At 39.9% G+C, this 21,218-nt stretch overlaps 1 protein-coding gene across 4 annotated transcripts in view; it reads left to right on the forward strand.

The window, feature by feature from the left end:
* Positions 1 to 21,218, forward strand: part of met (MET proto-oncogene, receptor tyrosine kinase) — a 106,774-nt gene that overhangs the window by 3,769 nt on the left and 81,787 nt on the right. The gene's annotated exons all lie outside the window — the stretch shown is intronic.

The following is a 21,218-nucleotide window of genomic DNA, read 5'->3' on the forward strand; positions in this document are numbered from 1 at the left end:
ATAACCTCTTTAGGATTGTCAAAGAATTTTGGCTAATTTCCATCCTAAAAAATCTTCAGTACCGCAGAATACCTGAATGTTGCCCTATGTCTTTTTTTCCACAACCGTTCTTTCACAGAATTAAATTCGCGTCGTAATAGCATAGTATTAAATCTCCATCTTGAAGCTTTCTGAACATCTTGTGAACTCAAATATTCTAATAATAATAATGAATGATCCGAAACCAATCTAGCCTTATACTCCACAAATGTAACCCTATCCTGCAAATGTGCTGATATTAAAAAATAATCAATTCTAGAAAAAGAATTATGTCGCGAGGAATAAAAAGAAAAATCTTTCTCTGTAGGATTAACTCTTCGCCAAATATCAATTAAATTCAAATCTGCCATCATATTAATCACTTGGATTGCCATCTTAGACTTCTTAATTACTCTTGAGGACTTATCCAATAAAGGCTCCAACACCACATTCAAATCTCCCCCAACATCACATTAGAGTTCGATTGTCCAAGTAATAAAGACATATCCACAACAAAAGCTGTATCCTCAACATTAGGAGCATAAACATCAAGCAAAGTCCATGCCTCATTAAAGATTGTACAATTTAATTTTAATAATCTTCCACCATTTTTCTCTTCACTCTGTAACTAAAATGGTAGATTCTTATGTACCAAAATTGCCACACCTTTTGCCTTAGAATTAAACGAAGAATAAAAAACGTGCCCAACCCATTCACGTTTGAGTTTCAAATGTTCCTTATCTATTAAATGAGTTTCCTTTGCCATTGCGACCACCGTTTCTTCCATTTCTTCCAGAAATCAAATTCCCTTCTTGCAGCTCTGCCCTCTTTGGAGACCGTGGAGGACTACGTCGTTCCTGGAATTGCGTAATTGGTAAAGACTGAGCAAAATCCATAGCTTCTTTAGGATTATCAAAGAACTTTGGTTGATATCCATCCTGAAAAATCTTCAGTACCGCAGGGTATCTAAATGTTGCCTTATATCCTTTTTTCCACAATAATTCTTTCACAGAATTAAATTCACGTCATTGAAACATAATTTCCTGACTCAAATCCGGATAGAAGAAAACACGATTACTCTGAACCATCAAAGGAGATCTGTTTTGCTGTGCATTTCTAATAGCCATACGTAAAATAGTCTCTCTATCACAGTAATTTAAACAGCGAACCAGAACAGGTCTTGGATTCTGTCCTGAAAAAGGTCTCCTTCTCAAAGCTCTATGAGCCTGTTCCAATATTAAACCTTCAGAAAACTTATCTTGCCCCAACACTTGTGGAATCCATTCAGTGAAAAATTTTCTTGGATCTGGCCCTTCTATGCCTTCTGGCAAGCCGACAATTTTCACATTATTCCGTCTGAATTGGTTCTCCAAATAATCAACCTTTTTTGCTAAATTTTTATTCTGAATTTGTAACGTTTCAATTGTTTTATTCACATCTTGCAATTGATCTTGTACATCAGATAATCCTTGATCACACATCTCAAGTCTTTCAATAGTTTCAACTTTAAAAGCTCCATAATCAGCCATCTGTTGAGTATTGACATCCACCAATGCATTAATCTTAGAAGTAAGATTATTCATAGAATCACCTAAATGCATCATTGAAGAAAATATCTTATGTTCAAGACTCTTGAAAAGTATATCAACATCAGTAGATCCAGACATGGTGGGATTCTGCTGTTCTTGTGGAATCAGAGGACCTTCTATCCCTTCTTTTAATTTAGTAGCTTTTCTTGCAGTTTGACTCCGTGTAAGAGCCCCTGCCACAGACCCCCCCCAGAAGTATCATGAGGCTGATGATCAGGGTTATCTTTGATCCAAACCTTTAAAAGCTTCGTTACATCAGTATCTGGAAGAGCTGATATAACTGGTGGTATAGCAGTCAAATAACAACTCTTTAACTCTCCAACTGGTGGCGCCCCAGCTAATTCAGCAGTCAAAGTCTCAGTAGACGTTGTTTGAAATACTGGCATCCGGCCAGCCCTTTGTTCTAAAGGCAGCTGAAAACGACCTTCAGAAAGACTTACGGAATCAGAACGGAGCTCCAAGGCCGAATTCTTCGCTTGTTTTCCTGGATCCATTTCACGCTGAGTCGTGGCTTTTTGTAAACAAGCAGGCTCAGATAATTTCGGAAAATATAATTTTTTAACAATCTGTTGATGTTTCCTTTTACTTTTTTTTTAACAAATGTACCATTAGGTATTAATTCAACATCTCATACTATTTATAAACTTTTAAAAAAAGTTTTAACGGGCACTTAAAGACAAAACAATAAGTTAGAGTCAGGAGAGGACTGGAAGGCACGTCTGTTCCTTACGCCATCTTGCCACGCCCCCAATGGGAGGCAGATTACTGTAAGCTTGAACACCTGGACAGCAAAGATACCTTTATCAGGAAGCTCTTTAATTACACAGGCATTCAACGCCATCATCCTCTCAAAACTGAACAGCAAACTCCAAGTCCTCAATATCCCATTGTGTAATCAAGTCCTAGATTTCCTCGTCTCCAGCCACCAATCAGTGAGGATTGATAAGAACATCTCCATCCGTACTGGAGAATTACAGGGCTGCGGACTTAGCCCCCTGTTCTAGTCGCTGTACACCTATGACTGTGACATCAACACTATCTACAAATTCGCTGACAATACCACGGTAGTGGGTTGTATAAAAAGGGCTGATGAGTCAGCACACAGGAGGGAGATTGAAAACTTGGCTGAATGGGGCACCAACAACCTTGCACTCAATGTCACCAAACCAAAGAGCTGATTTGTCGTCTTCAGGAGGGGAAAACCAGAGGTGTATGATCCAGTGATCAATGGAGGATCAGAGATGGAAAGAGCAAATTTAACTTCCTGGGAGTCACTATTTAGAGGACCTTTTCAGGACCCAACACATGAATGTCATCGTGAAGAAAGAATGTCAGTGCCTCAGAAGTTTGTGGAGGTTTGATATGACATTGAAAACTTTGGTAAACTTCTCCAAATGTGTAGTGGAAAATGTAGTGACTGGTTGCATCATGACCAATACCTCTGAGCAGACACCCTACAAAAGGTAGTGATGGACACAGACAACTCAGTAATCACAGGCAAAACTCTCCCCACTATGGAGAAAATCTACATGAAACACTGCCATCGGAGAGCAACAGCAAACATCAAGGTTCTACACCATCCAGGACATGCTCTGTTCTCACTGCTGTCATCAGGGAAGAGGTAAAGGTGCCACACATCTCGTACCACCTGGTTCAGAAGCAGTTGCTATCCCTCCACCATCAAATTCCTAAGCAACAAACTCAGTCAGAGACTCTTAAGAACTCTTACTTTGACATTATTGATTACAGAACTCTCTTGTAGTTTTTTTTGCTTGCAGGAAAAGGAATCTTAGGGTTGCAAGTGATGTCATGCATGTGCTCTAACAATAAATCTGAACTTTGAACTTTGAGAGGGAGTGGTGGAAGGACACTTGTATTGGAAGTCTGCAATCAGTGATTTACTGCAGGGAGCTTTGCGGAGATCCTTGTTGTTTGTGATGTCTATAAACAACTTGGATGTTAATGTGGAGGTATAATAAGTAAATTTGCAGATGACACTAAAGTTGTTATGTGAAGTAAGGAAGGTTGTTTAAGGCTATTAAAGGATATTGATCAGATGGGCAGTTGGGGAGAGAATTGGCTGGTGGAATTTAATTGCAACAAGTGGAAAATGCAATTTAGGAATTCAATTAGGGATGGGGTGTACACAATAAATTGAGAACACTGAGGAATGTTTTTTTTAATTGAAATTTAAACAAGCTGTTTCAATCCATGAGCCTGTGCAACCCAATTACATCCGATTAACCTACTACTCCAGTATGCTTTGAAGGGTGGGAGAAAACCAGAACATCCAGAGGAAACCCACACAGACACGAAGAGAATGTGCAAACACCTTACAGACAGTGCCGGATTCGGGCCCCAGTCGCTGGCGCTGTAACAGCGTTGCACTATCAGCTATGCTAACTGTGCTAACCCATGGAATCATGTCTGTAGCCCCTGAAAGTGTTAACACGGGTAGATAGGATGGCGAATAAGGCATGTGGTACGATTGAAGTCAGGCATAGGATATAAAAGTTGGGATATATGTTGCAAATTCACAAAACACTGAGTGGGACAAATTTGGAATAATGTGTGTAGTTTTGTTAGACACACAATAAGATTATGCTGGAGAGGGTGCAGAGGAGATTCATCAGGATGTTGCCTGGACTATGGAAAGAGATCTAATTGACTGGGTTTGTTTCAACTGGAGTGAATGAAGGAGGTCGAAGGATAACGTGTCAGAAATGTATATAACAATATTAGAGGGACAGATACGGTACATAGTCTGAATCTTTTACCCATGCTATGGGCATCAAAAGCAAGAGGGCATAGACTTTAAGGTGAGAGTGTGGGGGTACACCACCGGCCTACTGCAGGGAGCATCCTCTGTACCTGCAGGAGTGTAAGGGGACAGGACAACACCTGGACGGCTGTCAATCAGTTGGCCTGAATGGATCAAGCCCCACCCGGTCGGGTGTCAATCACCCTCCGGGATATAAGCCTGTGCCGGCCTCCCGAGGCCTCACTCAGAGTTGCTGCAGCTACAGCCAGCCTGGCTCTGTGGAAGTCTTTGTGGATTAAAGCCTGTTGTACAGTCTTTGCCTTCTGTGAGTCTGATTCTGGCCAACAGTGCACCACAATTTAATCCACAAAATTTTCCCACGGCTGCCATGGAAAAACTCCTGAGCACGGGGAGCCTCAAAGTCGACCCATGCCACCCGGAAGGCCAGACACGCTTCGAGATCTGGCAGCACGCAGATGAAGCAATCATCGAGGCGCACGCACGCAGCATCCTAGACTCAGATCGGAAGAGGCTGGTCCTACTCTGGTCAAAGCTGGGTCATCACACCTTCCAGGCACCCAAAGGCTGCTCCATGTACAAGAGCACAATGGACACTCTCGAGAACTTGTACAAGCCCCCCATGGATGCGGTCTGTGCAAGGTACCTCCTCAACACCCGAGCCCAGCAACCCGGGGAGACAGATGAGTCTTACCCGGGACATCTGCGAGAGTTGGCCCGACTGTGTCTGGCTGAACCCGGTGTAGGCGCAGAGGAGGTCGAGAGGCTGATCCGGGACACCTTCATCTGAGGGCTACACTCGAGGGCCATCCGGCAGAAGCTGATGGAAGATAGTATATACGTCCTGACCAAGACAGTGGAAGTGGTCCAAACCCTAGAAGCTGCAGCCCTGCACATCAAAACCTTCGATTCCAGGTTCCCCCAGGCTCCCTCATGGCCCTCTCACACTGCAGCTGCAGCCCCAGACCGAGCTGGGGAGGAGAACATTGCTGCGGCAGGCGCCCGGTGCCCCTGTAAGTACTGTGGGTCCTGGTGTGGGTCAGACCGACGATCGCGCCGAAACTGCCTGGCTAGACTGAGATGAGGAAGTTTTTTTTCTCTCTCTGAAAGGGCTGAGAATCTGTGGAATTCCTTGTCCCAGAAAAGTGTTTCAGCTTCATTCTTGATGTACACACAGCTGAGAGATTTTTAATCAGCATGGGAATAAAGGGTTTTTGCGAACGGGAGCTAGTAAATGAGGAAAGTTTGATCAGCTACTATTGAAGGGATTGATTGGCCCAATCCTATTCCTTCTTGAAGTTGGTCTGTTTCCCTTGCCATAGATATGAGATTTTTTAATTTTATTCCATGCTAAGAGCATTCACACACTTTTGCTTTTGTAAGCATGACTCTAATGTGAGAATTCCATAGTTTATGACATAGAATATTAACTGAAATTCTGCATGTTCTGACAGATTCTGCAGTTGGATTTGGATGTTTTGAATCTGAATGAGGTTTCTTTGTGGTCAATAGACTTTATTTGCCAAAAAGCAAACAAAAAAGACTTTTTTCCAAATAGGGGAGGTCGGAAGGTGAGGTATTTTTTTCTTTTGTAAACTTTCTTTAATCCACAGCCATTTTAAATAATATCATCAAAAATACTGAAATATATTTCATGTTAATAACAAACATGTTTCTCTTCCAACATAGTCTTTGAACTGAAGTATTAACTCTTTTCATTCCACAGATGCTGCCTGACAAGCTGAGTGCTTCCAGCAATATTTTTCTCTTACTTCATATTTCAAATTTTCAATAGAATTATTTTCCCAGAGCTGCAGAATCTTTACATGACTATCTTTATACACTAAAGGTGGCAGGATTGGTGTAGCAGTTCGCGCAACACTTGTACAGCCCCAATGATCGGGACCAGGATTCAAATCCCGCACTGTCTGTTTGACAAGAGTTTGTATGTTCTCCCCATCTCTGCATGAGTTTTCTCCGGGTGCTACCGGTTTCTTTCCTGCAGTTCAAAACTTACCGGGGTTTGTAGGTCAATTGGGTGGTATGTGCCGAATTGGCCTGTTACCATGATGTATGGCTGAATTAAAAATTTAAATTAAAAAATAAATTTTAAAGATATTCACATGCTTCCATTAAAGACAATTGGATATGTGTGTGAATGAAAGCAGAAAATGCTCAAAGCACTCAACAGGACAGGCATGAAAATGGAACTAAACTCATGTTTCTGCTTCATTACTCTTCTACAACTAAATAATATTGCAATAACTTGAACTAAGAGGATAATTTTTAAAAAAATGCTTTGTATTCCTTTTGAAAATTGTAAAGCATTACAGTTCCTGTGTGTTCAACAATCTCGATGCAAAATCCATGTATTTCTTCCTTTACAATTCCTCTAAATGATGCTCCTGTGCTTTATACTTTCTCAATGGAGTGTGTAAACCAAGCAATATGTAATTTGGGTAGACATGTTACAACAAAGCCAAACATCCAATGGATGGCCAATTGCCCTTCCTACACCCTGGAAATGACTCAGGATCAAATAAACCTTTTTCAAGTCTGCAAATGAAATAAAAGCAAACAATTGCTGGTTTAATGATATCAGAACTCTTTCTTTCTCATTCTTGTTGCATTAACCTTTCCATATCTGAAAACCTATCTATTAATGCATATTCACTATTAATTTCTGCATGCCTAGTCGCCTCAATTATCTGCACAAAGTCAGTAATTTTACATTCTCATGCTTTACATATCATCTAAAACTAACAATCTTCACGATGAACTAAATTTGCATTTTTTTCTCCCTGAAAAGATCAAGGAGATTCCCAAAATTCAGATATATCCTTATCTCCATGTGTCAATATCTCGGAATGTGGTCAGGTTATCTCCTAAAATATTTCCTTAAACACAGGTAAAGGCACTCAAGCCTCCAAGTACAGTTTGGAGAGGAAGCAGGAACATTAAATTGGAGGCAGCTTCTTGGAAATAAAAGTGAATAAACATTGTTGATTTAAGAATGCTTTGCATAGGAATGCTTAATTTTTGAAAGCAGTGGATATTTTAAACTCAAAGATTAGATGTTGTTATGATCTAAACCTAATTGTTACTGAGGTAATGAAGAAAGTTAATGAATGAAAGCAGGCTGGAAGAATGATTTACATGGATGTCAGCAAAGCTTTTGACAAAGTCCCCCAAAATACAGAAGATTCATGCACATAATAGGCAGAGGGTCGTTTTTATGCCTAAAAGTATGCAGTATGCTGAAGGAAATAGCATTGGAACAACTGATGTTTGTCATGCACACATATATAACTTGAATGAGAATGGCAATGGTCTTAAAACCAAGTTTACTGATGGTGCAAAAATTGGTGGAGTGATAATGAAGCATGTTGTCTAATTATTTAATTCGGTAAGAAAATTGGGCAGAGTGGTGGTAGACGGAATTTAATCTAGATAAGTATGAGGTAATATATTTAGCAAGTAACAGGACATGTTCAGTAAATGGTAGGGTCCTCCAGAATGCTGATGTATGGAGAGACCTTGGGATGCAAGTCCATAGCTCTGAAAATAGCAACACACCTGAACAGGTAGTGATGGTTGCCTTCAGAGGCTGCGGCATAGAGCATAAGAGATGGATGTCATGTTTCAGCTGTAGAAAATGTTGGTGAGGCCGCACTTGGTGTGCCATACATAGTTCTGATTGTGGGGCGGAGCATTAGAAAGAGTACAGAATAAATTCACCAGGATGTTGCTTGGATGCTGAGATGTGTGTGCTCTAAAAGAATTTTATAAAGTTATGAGGGGTATATCCTCGGTCTTTTATCTAAGTATGGAGAGATTAGATTAGAGAGCATACGTTTAAGATAAGAGGGGAGAAATTTAAAGGAGATATGGTATCATTGGGATCTCTTCTGGGACCAATATGGCATGTACAAAAAGGATGGGCTGCACCTGAACTGGAAAGGAACCAATATCCTGGCAGGCAGGTTTGCAAGAGCTTCTGGGGAGATTTTAAACTAGTTTTACACGGGGGTGGGAACTAGAATGTGAGTGCAGAGAATAGGGCAGACAGTCAAAAGCATGATGCTAATCTGTTCGGAGTTTGTGGACAGGCATGGACAAAACATAAATGTAGTCATTAGAGGGTTTTAAATGTGTGTATTTCAATACTAGGAGTATTAGGAATAAAGGGATTTAGGTTTTTTCAAAAAAGAATAGAATGGAAGGTAAGGGAGTATTGGGGGGGGGGAAATAGCATAACTGATCAGGGAGAGGTATCATGGCTATAGAAAGGGAGGTTACTGCAGAGGGAAGTCTACTGAGATGGTGTGGATTAAAGTCTGAAATAAGAAGGGAACAATCACTGTACTAGGAGTAGATAAGCAGGCAGATTTTGGAATAACAGGATTGATGTTATGGGAGACTTCAACTTCCCTATTATTGGCAGGCACTTTACAGACTGCAAGGAATAGATGGAGCTGAATTTGTCAGGTGTGTTCAAGAAGGATTCCTAACACAGTATGTGGACCAGCTGACGTGAGGACCTAGTTCTGGTTAATGAACTTGGTCAGGTGGCGGACCTCTTGGTGGGTGAGAGTGACCACAACTCCTTGAGCTTAAGCATAGCCATGGATGAGGATAAAAGCAGACAATATTAGAAACCGTTTAATTGGGGAAGGGCTAATTATGATGAGTTGAGGCAGGAACTTGCGAGAGTAAACTGTTTGCTTCCTTAGGCTTTCTGTGTGCGAAGACCACTTTTCAAAAAGCAGCTATAAACTCTTTGTGGCATTGGAGAGGTAGGGCAGAGAGTGGGATGGGGATAAGGTTGTTGTGAAAGGTAAAGGGGACTAGAAATATATATTTTTTTCTTTCTAAATGTTCAGGACTATCAGAGGGAGGAGTTAAATCTTCTAACTCAGAGACAGGAATGTTAAGCTGAACTTTAGTCCCTTTCAGTCAAACACAAAAGTCTGCAGATGCTGTGGTTGTAGTTAAAACACAGAAATGCTGGAGAAACTCAGCTGATTTTACATAGGAGGTAAAGATACTAGACCAATGATTTGGGCCTGAGCCCTACCTTGAAGGGCTTTACTTCCTATAACTATTAGTTTCTTTATACTGTATGGTTGCACACTTGTGTTCCACAGCAGAGATCCTGTGCATGTGTGTATATGTGAGAAAGATTTGGTTTTACTTCAGCCACAATGCTCCTTTTTAGAGTTCACACCAAAAATAAACTTTCTAATAATGGGCATTTCTCTGATGGTCTTGCAGACTGAATACCCTAATGACATTTACAGAGCTCTTTATTCAATCATAGTTGTTCATAAAGGAAGGACAATTACGAACATCCATTTCTCACTTCCATACTTAAATACTATACAGTTTAATGCAATGTAATTCGGGCATCAATCATATTTTGTCTGTCTGGTTTAAATTAGGTTTATTTAGTGCTAACCATTTTCTTAAAGGGTTTAATAAATTAGGTTCAATCTGGTTTTTAAATGTCTGTCCTCATATTTTGAATATAGAGTTTTACAGAGTGTTTAGCTGTTGATAGGTTCTTAAATAAGAAATATAGGATGTTTATATTTAAATAAATGATGGATTGACATGAGATTTCTTATTCGATAAAGAGTATTAAAAATTATGACTTTAAAATAAATATAATGACACAAATTAAATAGCCCTGATCTCATTTCAAACAAAAACAACCTTACCAACCTCATTTTATAATGTGCTTGTCATGAAATAATTTTAAAAATGTGTTAATAGCACAAAGTGAAGAATGGTTACAAGGGACATTTATAGAAATTTTCTATCAGAATGTGGAACAATGTCAATATCAGAGGCATCTGGAAAATTCACAACCATTATGACGGGTAATTCAATTAAATAAATGCCTGATAGTTTTTTTTTATTGCTGAAGAATGGAGCTGATGAAGGGAATTGATTTTCTTGTTCGATGTGACAGTTTTTTGTTAAGGGGAAAAAAAAATTCACCACAAGCAACACAGCTGTAAAGAGAACAAGTTGATGTGATTTTTTTTTAAACCTGGAAATCTAAAACAGAAAATGTTGGAGACAATTCCTGTATCTGTGGGATGAGAAACTGAGTCGACACCTCAGGTTGGAGTGTTTAGACAGTGGAACATTGTCTGAGACTTCTTTCCCATGGATGATGCCTGATCTTTAATCTGGGAAGTTGTGATTGGAAGTTGCATTATGTACAAAACCCCAGAACCCCTTCAATTATCGGAACATTTTATAAGCAGCTGATAAGCCTGCAATATTTTTCCTTTGTTACAAATGAATAGCATTGAAATTACCTTGAGAAAATTGTCTCTGGTTGTCACTGAAATATGAACACAGTAATAGATTGTCTTTTGGCAAACACTTTTTGGGGAATATCCTTTAATCACAGTTTACATGAATTGTAAAATATCTCTGCTTCCCGTTTGTATCACAGCTTGAGTACTGCATTTAGTTCCAGACACCATATGGTTGGAAAGACATGATCACACTAGAGAGGGGCAAGAGTTTTTTTAAAATGTTACCAGAATCAAAAAAAGTCATAACCATGAGACAGAAGAAGCTAAGATTGTTTTCTTTGCAACAAAGGAGACTGAGTGGCTGGGGGGGGTGGGGGTGTGGGGTCAATCTCCTCTGTTCCAAATTATGAGGGGTCAGTTGGGCAAAGTAAGAAGGAATGACCTATTTTTCTTAGCAAGTTCAAAAATCAGGCCATAGAGACTTAAAGCAATTGATAGAAGGGAGATGTGGAAGATATTTTCATCCAGATGGTTGCAGGAATCGAGAACTTACTGGATGAAAGGATGATAGGAGGCGAGCACTTGGATGTTTAAATGATGACCCATGACCCACAGGACAAGAAGGTGGGATTCCACCAGTTAGCTCTCTTATGACTGGCATAATCATCAAGGGTAATGTCGCCTCCCCTGTGTCATGAATTCTCTCTGATTTCATGATTTAGTATTGTGCGCCCTTCTTTACATTACAATTGCGTGCAAAATTGTACAAAGTATTGCCTTGCAGATCATGATTTCAATTTGCGCCATCAATCATTTTCACGACACAGGTTCCAGTCATTAATCAACAGTAGCAATACTACGCATTTGTAGAGTGATTTTAACAAAGAAGGAAAGATGCATTGCAGATGTAATTAGTTCAGGATTAGATTGAAAGAACAACATAACAAACAAGATTTGACACAAGATAACAACATCGGTAAACAAGCATTTTCTAAAAGGTGGGTAAGATTTTTTGAATATTAAACCAATGAGGATTAGGTATAGGGTGTATATTGTAACATTTACTTTGTAAGCTCAACATACAGAGTATCAGCCATGTCATACTTATCCTAATAAAATCAATACTGAGATAACATTAGTTCTACGAGTTGTGTAAATGTTGTGTTAGACTCCAACATGCAATTTGTTTGAATAACAGTTCAAATCTTTTTGTTACAGAGAAAGTTCATCTATGTGACCGCTTGATCTTGGAGTTAATAATATGTTGTTAATAATCCTGGAACTTGAGTGAGATGTTTGACGATGGTGATGAATAAAAAGAATAGCCTTTTGGGTGCCTGTGATCATTTAGGTGTGCTGTGATGGCATAGTTAGGGTTTGATCATGAGTGCTGTGCATTGTCGCCAGAGATACCTTAGTTCAAAATCCACGCAGCATGTATTTCACAATAAATGCAGTGCTCGCGTTTTGAGTGGTATATTAATGTTGTAGGAGTGCACGTCCATCAAGCCTGTTCCACCATTCTGTAAGATCCATCATGGCTGCTCCCTCGACCACTTACTCCCTATAACCTTTAATTCCCATTCTATTCAAAAGTCCACCTATCTTTATCTTAAATACATTTAATGAGACAGACCTACTGCTATCTTGGCCAGATAATTCCACAGATCCATTACCCTCTGGGAAAAGCTACTCTCCCTCCTCTCCATCCTAAATCTATTCCCGTGAATCTTGAGGCTGGGTTCCCTCGTTCTAATATCACCAGTGGAAACAACCTCGCTACTTCTATCTTATCTTTACCTTTAAAAGTTTAACTTTCTCGAAGATTCCCACCCCACCGCCCCCCAACTAAACCAGTGGTTTTCAAACTTTTTCTTTTCACTCTCATACCAATTTAAGTAATTCAAAGATTGAGAACCTCTGCTCCAGACCCAATTGTTACTGAAATATTTTGCTTGAGAAAAATTGTCATTGGACCATTTCCTTTAGAGTTATGAAATCCTCTATCTATGCAAATCAACTAGGTACGATTAAAACAGTGGTTTACAATTTTTTCCTTTACACTCACATAACACCTTAAGTAATCCCTTACTAATTACAGAGCACCAATTATTTAAAGTGGTATGTGAGTGGAAAGAGAAAGTTTGAAAACTATGGATCTAAACACTGAGTTTGGACCCAGGCCATACAATCTCTCCTCAAAGGCTGACCTCCTCATTAACTTGCTCTGCACTGCCTCCAATGTCAGTATTCACCAGGTTGCACCAATACACCAGTTGAATCCTCACCAGTGTCCTGTACAGTTTAATATACACAATGCTGGAGAAACTCAGCAGATCAAACAGTGTACTTTATATAGCAAAGATAAAAATACATAACCAACATTTTGGGCTTGAACCCTTCATCAGGATATACCTTGATAGTGTTACATGGCTTGTTAACCATGCTGTATTTCTAAAGTTTTCACCATTTAAATAACAGTCCTGTTTAGCAGTTTTCCTTCCAAAATACATGTTTACATTCACCAGCAATGTACTCCATATTTCAGATCCTTGCCAACTTACTTAACCTATCTATATCTCCCTGCAGACATTCTATGTCCTTTGCACAATTTGCCTTTCCACTCAACTGAGCGTCATCTGCAAACCTAGGTACGTTATACTTTGTCCCCTTTAGATGATTGATTTATATTGTGAACAGTCGTGGTCCTAGTGCCAATACCTGGGCCACCCCACTAACCACTCATTGACAACCAGTGAAACATTAATTTATCTAAATTCTGTCTTTGATTAACCAATCCTCCATCTATGCTCATACATTAATCATACCCCCCGCCCCCCCATTCATCCATATTTTACACAGATGTCTATTGTGCAGCATTTTTTCAAATGTCATCTGGAAATCTAAGTGTACCACATCCATCAGTTCGCATGTATCCACCTAGAAACCTGTCTATCTTTAGGCCCAACTATAGTTCTTTACTGATGGTTATTGTATCAAACTCCTCTCCTTATCTTCTTAGCATTAATCTTTAGCGTGCTACCTGTGCCTTCCACTGTGAAGACGGACACAAAATGCTTGTTCAAGGGCTCACTCATTTCCTTGTTATTAATTCCCCCCTCATCTTTTAAGAGAGCTCCATCTATCCTCTCTAGCATAGATATTTTTCTTCTTTGGCTTGGCTTCGCGGACGAATATTTATGGAGGCGGTAAATGTCCACGTCAGCTGCAGGCTCGATTGTGGCTGACAAGTCCGATGCGGGACAGGCAGACATGGTTGCAGCGGTTGCAGGGGAAAATTGGTTGGTTGGGTGTTGGGTGTTGGGTGCATAGATAGAGGATTAGTTAACCTACCAAAGGCAGAGTTGGGATAAATGAAAGCAGAGGTTTTTTTCTGCTTGAAGTGTTAATACAATTAGTGCAGTGGTTAGTGTGATGCTATTACGTGGTCAGCACACAAAGTCCAGTGCTGTCTGTAAGGAGTTTGTATGTTCTCCCTGTGGCTGCATGGGTCTCCTTCGAGTTCTCCAGTTTCCTCCCATCCTCCAAAGCATATGGGGTTTGCAGGTTAATTGTTGTATTTGGGCAGCACGAGCTCGTGGTCTAGAAGGAACCTATTACACTGGTGTTTCTGTAAATTTAAATCATTGAAATTTTATTTTCATGTTTATTTTCATTATCTATTGCTATTTTACTTTTATACCTTCCCTTTTTTGATATTTTAGTTTGTTTTTGTTGCTATTTTAACGTTTCCCAATCTTCTAATTTTCTACTTTGTGTTAAGGAAGCATTTGCTTTTAATTTGATAGCTTCCTTTATTTCATAGCTAATCATGGATGGTTATCTTCATGTTTACACCCTTTGAGATGGAATACACTGTAATTTTGTTGAAAAATTATCCATTTTTTTCTCACTGCTCCACCACATACCCTGTGCTCACTTATCCCATTATAGTCTTCTTTGTTTCGGCATAATACTGGTTTTAGATCTTACTTTCTCACATTCCACCTGTATCAGGCATTTATCCATACTGTGACCACTCTTTCCGAGAGGATCCCTAATTATTGGATCATTAATTTTAACTTATTGTTGGACTCTGGCTTTACCCTACCCTCAATGTAGTCTATGTGTCGTCTGAGTCCAGCGTGGTCGTTGAATGAAGCGATAGGAGAAGGTATTCGGTTCAACAATCAGTTTATTACACAGCACAAGAATAAAGCTTAACAGAGCTCTGGTTCAGTCGTTAGTTCATAGGTCACCTGCACAGTGAGCTATTCCCCAAAACTGACCTCTACTATCCAGTCTCTACAGTTTATTTAGCTCAACCTTATCATACAGAAAAAAAGTTGGCTTCCTTTGCTAGATCTCATTATCATACAGAACAAAAGTTGGCTTTCTTTGCTAGATTTCTTGCATAAGATTTATCACAAGTAATTTCCTGCTCTGCAGATATCTGGGGTATAGAGCTCCCATCTTAATCCTCAAGGCCAGAATATCCTGTTATTTTGATCAGAAATCATACCCCAGATATTTCTAATTATTTCTTTGTTCTCATTTGGCCATGTTCTTCTGTTCTACTCAACACCTCCTTCTGCCTTCTTACTGAGTTATTCCATTCTCTTTGTTTCTCACAGTCTGTCAGGATTCTCTGTTCTTGTCTGGCCATCGTCTCCTGTGCTAATCAACACCTCCTTTTGCCTTAACCTTCCTACTAAATTGTTTCATACATATTCTCTCTTTTGTATTTGGGGAGCAGGCAATTCTAAACCTACTGTAATCAGCCAACTTTGCTACATACTGTGGCTGCCCCTTACTTACATTACTCTTTCCCTTCACCATGAGGTAAATATTAAATTGTTACATAGTACTGGATTCATGTATACAAAATGAATAGTACATAAGCATATATTCTACATATTTTCTGTGATTAATTAACCCCTATATTCCAACATTGCCTCATTACACAGGACCAGATCTAAGATAGCATGCCCCTTGCAGGTTTTCTGGCATGCTACTCTTGAAAATGATCACACATGCATTCTATGAACTTCTCCTCAAGGCTTCCTTGACCAACTTAATTTGTCCAATCGATATGTCAGTTAAACCCGTGGTTTTCAAACTGTTCCCTAAACTCACTTTCCATTTTAAGTAATCCCTATGCCATAAGTGCACTGTGATTAGTAAGGGATTGCTTAAAGTGGTATGTGAGTGGGAAGGGAAGGTTGAGAATCACTGCTCTAGACCCAATTGTTACTGAAATATTTTGCTTGAGAAAAAATGTCATTGCCCCATTTCCTTTGGAGTTATATACCCACACTCCTGTTCGGCTCCGAATCATGGGTCCTCTACCAGCATCACCTACGGCTCCTAGAACGCTTCCACCAGCGTTGTCTCCGCTCCATCCTCAACATTCATTGGAGCGCTTTCATCCCTAACGTCGAAGTACTCAAGATGGCAGAGGTCGACAGCATCGAGTCCACGCTGCTGAAGATCCAGCTGTGCTAGGTGGGTCACGTCTCCAGAATGGAGGACCATCGCCTTCCCAAGATCGTGTTATATGGCGAGCTCTCCACTGGCCACCGTGACAGAGGTGCACCAAAGAAGAGGTACAAGGACTGCCTAAAGAAATCTCTTGGTGCCTGCCACATTGACCACATTGGCTGATATCACCTCAAACCGTGCATCTTGGCGCCTCACAGTTCGGCGGGCAGCAACCTCCTTTGAAGAAGACCGCAGAGCCCACCTCACTGACAAAAGGCAAAGGAGGAAAAACCCAACACCCAACCCCAACCAACCAATTTTCCGCTGCACCCGTGTCTGCCTGTCCCGCATCGGACTTGTCAGCCACAAACGAGCCTGCAGCTGACGTGGACATTTACTCCCTCCATAAATCTTCGTCCGCGAAGCCAAGCCAAAGAGAAAGATGAAACCATCCACATAATGAGTCAATTGGGTACAATTAAAACAGTGGTTTTCAAACTTTTTCTTTCCACTCACATACCACCTTAAGCAATCCCTTACTAATCACAGAGCACTGATGACATTGGGATTATTTAAGGCAGAATGTGAGTCTAGGAGCAGTTTGAAAACCACTGGGTTAAAGTCTTCCATGACAATTCCCGTCCTATTCTTACATACACCAGTTATTTCTTTGTCATTGCCTGTGCCACCGTAATATTGTTATTTTTTTGGCCTTTGGACTACTTCCACCAGTGACCCTTTTCCTCTTACAATTCCTAATCTCTAACAAAATTGGTTCAATATTTTGCTCCGTAGAGCCTATTATCATCTCCACAAAAGGAATACAAGGCTTATCCAAAATCCTTGCCCTGAAGGGGTGAAATACGCTGAGAGAGTGATAAGTCTCTACAAATGTCAATTGATTATTCTAATAACGCAGGCAAACTTACATGAATACCTGATGGTGCAACTCTATTCATTTTGTGAAGATGGGATGAGTTGTTTTGGTCAACATGAGAATTTTATATTTTTGATCAAGGATTGTTGCATAAGATATGAATAAAGAAGAGAACATGTTTTTTATAGTGTTTCCGCAACCTTTAAATGCTCATTTATAACTGATAAAGCAGCTCATTCATCATTCCTATTGTGTAGCAGGTATTTTGCATATAGCTGGTTCCCACATGTACCATGTGGTCATTTGAGAGTAGTGTTGACTGAGAGTTAACAGTAGTGAAATTATGGATTGGCTCCTTCAAAACATTTCTAAGATCTTTCACATCCACCAGAAAGAGTAGAAATGGCTTCAACCAAGGTATAATACCTCATTTGATAGAAGGCCCTTTAACAGTGGAGCCGTCCCTCACTTCCTGAAAACATTCACCTAGAGTTTGGCAAGTGGAATTTGAACCCACGGCTTCTGACTCGAAAGACATAATGCTTTCAAAATTTGTTTATTCCATAAAGCTGTTACACAAATAGGTGGTTTTAAAATTATGGGTTGAGCAAATACTGTTCATTGACCATGCAGGTATTGCATCGCTGGTTCCCATCCATTACTAGGGTCATTGGGATTTATTTACACTAGGGGATGAGAAGATTCAGTCTTCGTCAATACAGATAAAATATTTTAAAAATGGGTGGCTTCATGAAATTTCAAAATCATAATCAATTGGAAAAGCAGCAAAAATGTTTGAACCACAAGTTCAGTCATTCAAAGATTCCAGGTCCAAGCTTACCTCTTGTTATTTGCATTGTTTAATTCATTTTTTTTTACAGTAAATTTTTTTTTTTTAAAACTCATGAATAAAACCATCCTTTAGTTGTACATCTGTGGGAAATTGACAGGTCCATGTTTTCGGTGGCTCACTTAGGAGAGTTAACTGCCCTCACAAAGCCTCTGGACTGTTTGGAGTTTGCACATTCTCCCTGTGACTCTACATTTCCTCTGGTACTCTGGTTTTCTTCCATAAACCAAAGACGTGCAGGTTGGTAGGATAATTGGCCTCTGTCAATTTCCTCTCGCTTGTTGGTGAGTGGGAGAATCGAGGACAAATCGATGGAAATAGTAGATGGGATTAGTAGAAATGCATGCTGGTCATCGAGGACCTGGTGGACTAGCCTCTTTGGCGGCACCATTTTCTATATTCCTGGTTTTCAGATTTCCGGCTCTTCCATTTTTTGATGGTTCAGCAAGAATAGAGTGACATCAGATGGTACAGAAGGTGCAAATGCAATTCAGGTTTTACCCCAACAATTTAAACTTTGTTTAAAATGAAAGGCCTTGGTTCCCATGAACTGAATATCGATCTGGCCATTTCAAATGGTCGAAAATGCTGGTCTGTTGCAAATACAGTGGAACAGTGTGGAGAGCAAGATACAGATGCATAATACTTGGAAATACAAAGATGAAACTGGTTCATAAACCTATGGCTTTGCTTAATTTTAAATGTAATTCCACATTAGTCTTAGATATAGCGACCTTCGTTTCGTACACCAACTGAAAACGGACCAAAATCGTGTGAAATCTTTGCTATCAGGATTATTTGATAACCTCCCTTACACATCTTATGATCTTAAACTTGTTCATCTGCACTAGTGGTCAGAATGGGATTAACCCTGCATCCCCTTTAGTTTATGCAACAGCAAAAACCTGAGCATGGGGGTGGATGTTGTGCTTCCAAACTTGCACTCTTTTCTCTCTCACCAATAACATAGAGTAAAACTCCCATTATCCGGCACCTACAAGGATCATGGATGCCAGAAATGCAAATTTTCTGGTTGACTGAGACTTGCTTTTCCGATGCTGAACTAATGCATAAGCATTAAGAATACCCCGTTTAAGAGAATAAAGACAGTGCAAAATGTAAAGTAAATTGAAAAAAAAGTCAGTATTGTAGTCTTTAATTACGTAAATTTCACTTTACTCAGGCAATTCCCGTCATTTATGAAACTTAAATTTGAACTGACACTTACGATGTTGTGCTAACTGCTATGTGCCAGCATCACAATTAATCCCCTGCCCCCAGCCCCAAGTTTACAGATAAAGTCTTACTAATATAGTTAATACTGATAAAAATTAAGGCTATTACAAGTCAGAGATAGGGAGATGCTTTGGAAGACTCTCCCCAGCAGTGAGCGACACGGCCATTTCATTCCAATGAAACTTTATTCAAACAGCTGCTGCGGCTGGGGCAAGACATGGGTGCTGGCTGATTATTTGCTCCCATCTTCACCAAGGCAACCTCCATGCAAGAGTCCCGGTCAGGCCCTTGGTGCACCTTCCTTGCACTAACAACCTGGCTCACCTCCATGCAAGCGGCAACAGCGAAAAGAATGTGCACGCATTGAAGGGCATTGCTAGTTCAGCAGAGCCAACCTGTGTATGTCCTACGATGTCTGAGCACTATCCCGTGAGGTCCATCCGCCCATTCTTATTTATCTATCTATCTATCTATCTATCTATTTATTGTCAGTTGTTGGAGTTTCCTGTTGATTGCATTCCAGATAATGGGGATTTTACTGTATTATCCCAAATGGAGCATCACAGGTATTAAAGACATTTCAATAGTGATAGCATCGCACTCAATCCCATATTCTGGACCTAATGGTTTCTTGGTAGAACAGTCCTGTATTTGACCATTCTAAAAGATGTTTATTCCCAAAATTCCAACTAAATGACCGTGTTGGCTTCCTTTTACATTAATGGTGACTCAGGTATCAGACCCAATTTAGTTTTAAGTTGCACCTTCTCCAATAGCAAATTTCTACTTTTCATTAGTCTGATAATGGTTTTCCATCCAGAACATGTTCTAAGTGTTGACAGATCTGTGTTTTTCTTTAATTGGGTAAGCATATTTCCAACATAGTTTTGCAGGCTTCCTATCTGAATGTTTTTCCATGCCAGTTTTATTGTACCTTACACATTCAAATCCTAACAGATATGCATTAATGTCAATGTTTCACTCAGCAACCATTCACCTTGTGGAAGATGCAAGAACCAAACCTTTTCTTTAGATTAAGCTCTCGGTAATCTTTAAACAAATCTTTGATGTAGCAGTAAAATTAGTTCCATCAGCAAGTTGTTTAATTATCTAAAGGGAAAGGGAAGCAGTGCAAATCAGAATAGATTTTACTCTAAAAGTAATTGGCAAAGACCTTAACTTTATCAAGGTTTACAGCACGCAATATCTGTGGTATGGAAAAGTTGTAAAGATTTGGCTCCTTTATAACAGTGGATTTTCATTCTTGACTATTGGATCACAAATAATTGCCACGATGTTTACCTTTAACAGGATTAACAATGATGCAAAAATCTATACATCTAAAAATACTGCTGTGGTGGTACACCACTGGCCTACTGCAGGGAACAACCTCTGTACCTGCAGGAGTGTAAGGGGACAGGACAACACAGGGCCGGCCGTCAATCAGTCGGTCTGAATGGATCAAGCCCCACCCTCCGGGATATAAGCCTGCACTGGCCTCCCGAGGCCTCACTCAGAGTTGCTGCAGCCACAGCCAGCATGGCTCTGTGGAAGTCTTTGTGGATTAAAGCCTGTTGTACAGTCTTTACCCAGTGTGTGTCTGATTCTGTCTAACAGCGCACCACAACTGCATTTGCAATTTGCGATTTTTTTGCGTGCAGAGGCCACCCCCTTGACTTTGCCATCTAATAAGAACTCTCTGATTCTATAACTAACGAGACCTGTGATCATTTCTATATATTAGTCACCAGTCACATCACCAATCCACCACCACCACCCCCCTCTTTGGTCATATTAAATAGCACTTCCAAACCACTTTTATGACTTCACATCTTCAGTTACATTTATATTCCTGCAGCTGTGATGTGCCTCGTTCTATTTTCCAATCACAAAGACATAGAAAAATTGAATTGTTTTTCCAGTTGACTCTCTCTTTTAGTTAACTTTCCCTCAAAGTGGAGTTTATTGTTTATTGACGTCAGGTATAACAAGATCTCTGATATCATTAAATCAGTGGCTTGTATTGCATTGAGCCTGGCTCTTTCCTTTCATTCCCTTTTCAGACGATGCCTATGATCTCACTCTTGGGAAACTAATTAAAACATAAATATTTACA

The sequence above is a fragment of the Narcine bancroftii genome, chromosome 11 (genome assembly GCF_036971445.1).
Source record: "Narcine bancroftii isolate sNarBan1 chromosome 11, sNarBan1.hap1, whole genome shotgun sequence".
NCBI classification, from domain to species: domain Eukaryota; kingdom Metazoa; phylum Chordata; class Chondrichthyes; order Torpediniformes; family Narcinidae; genus Narcine; species Narcine bancroftii.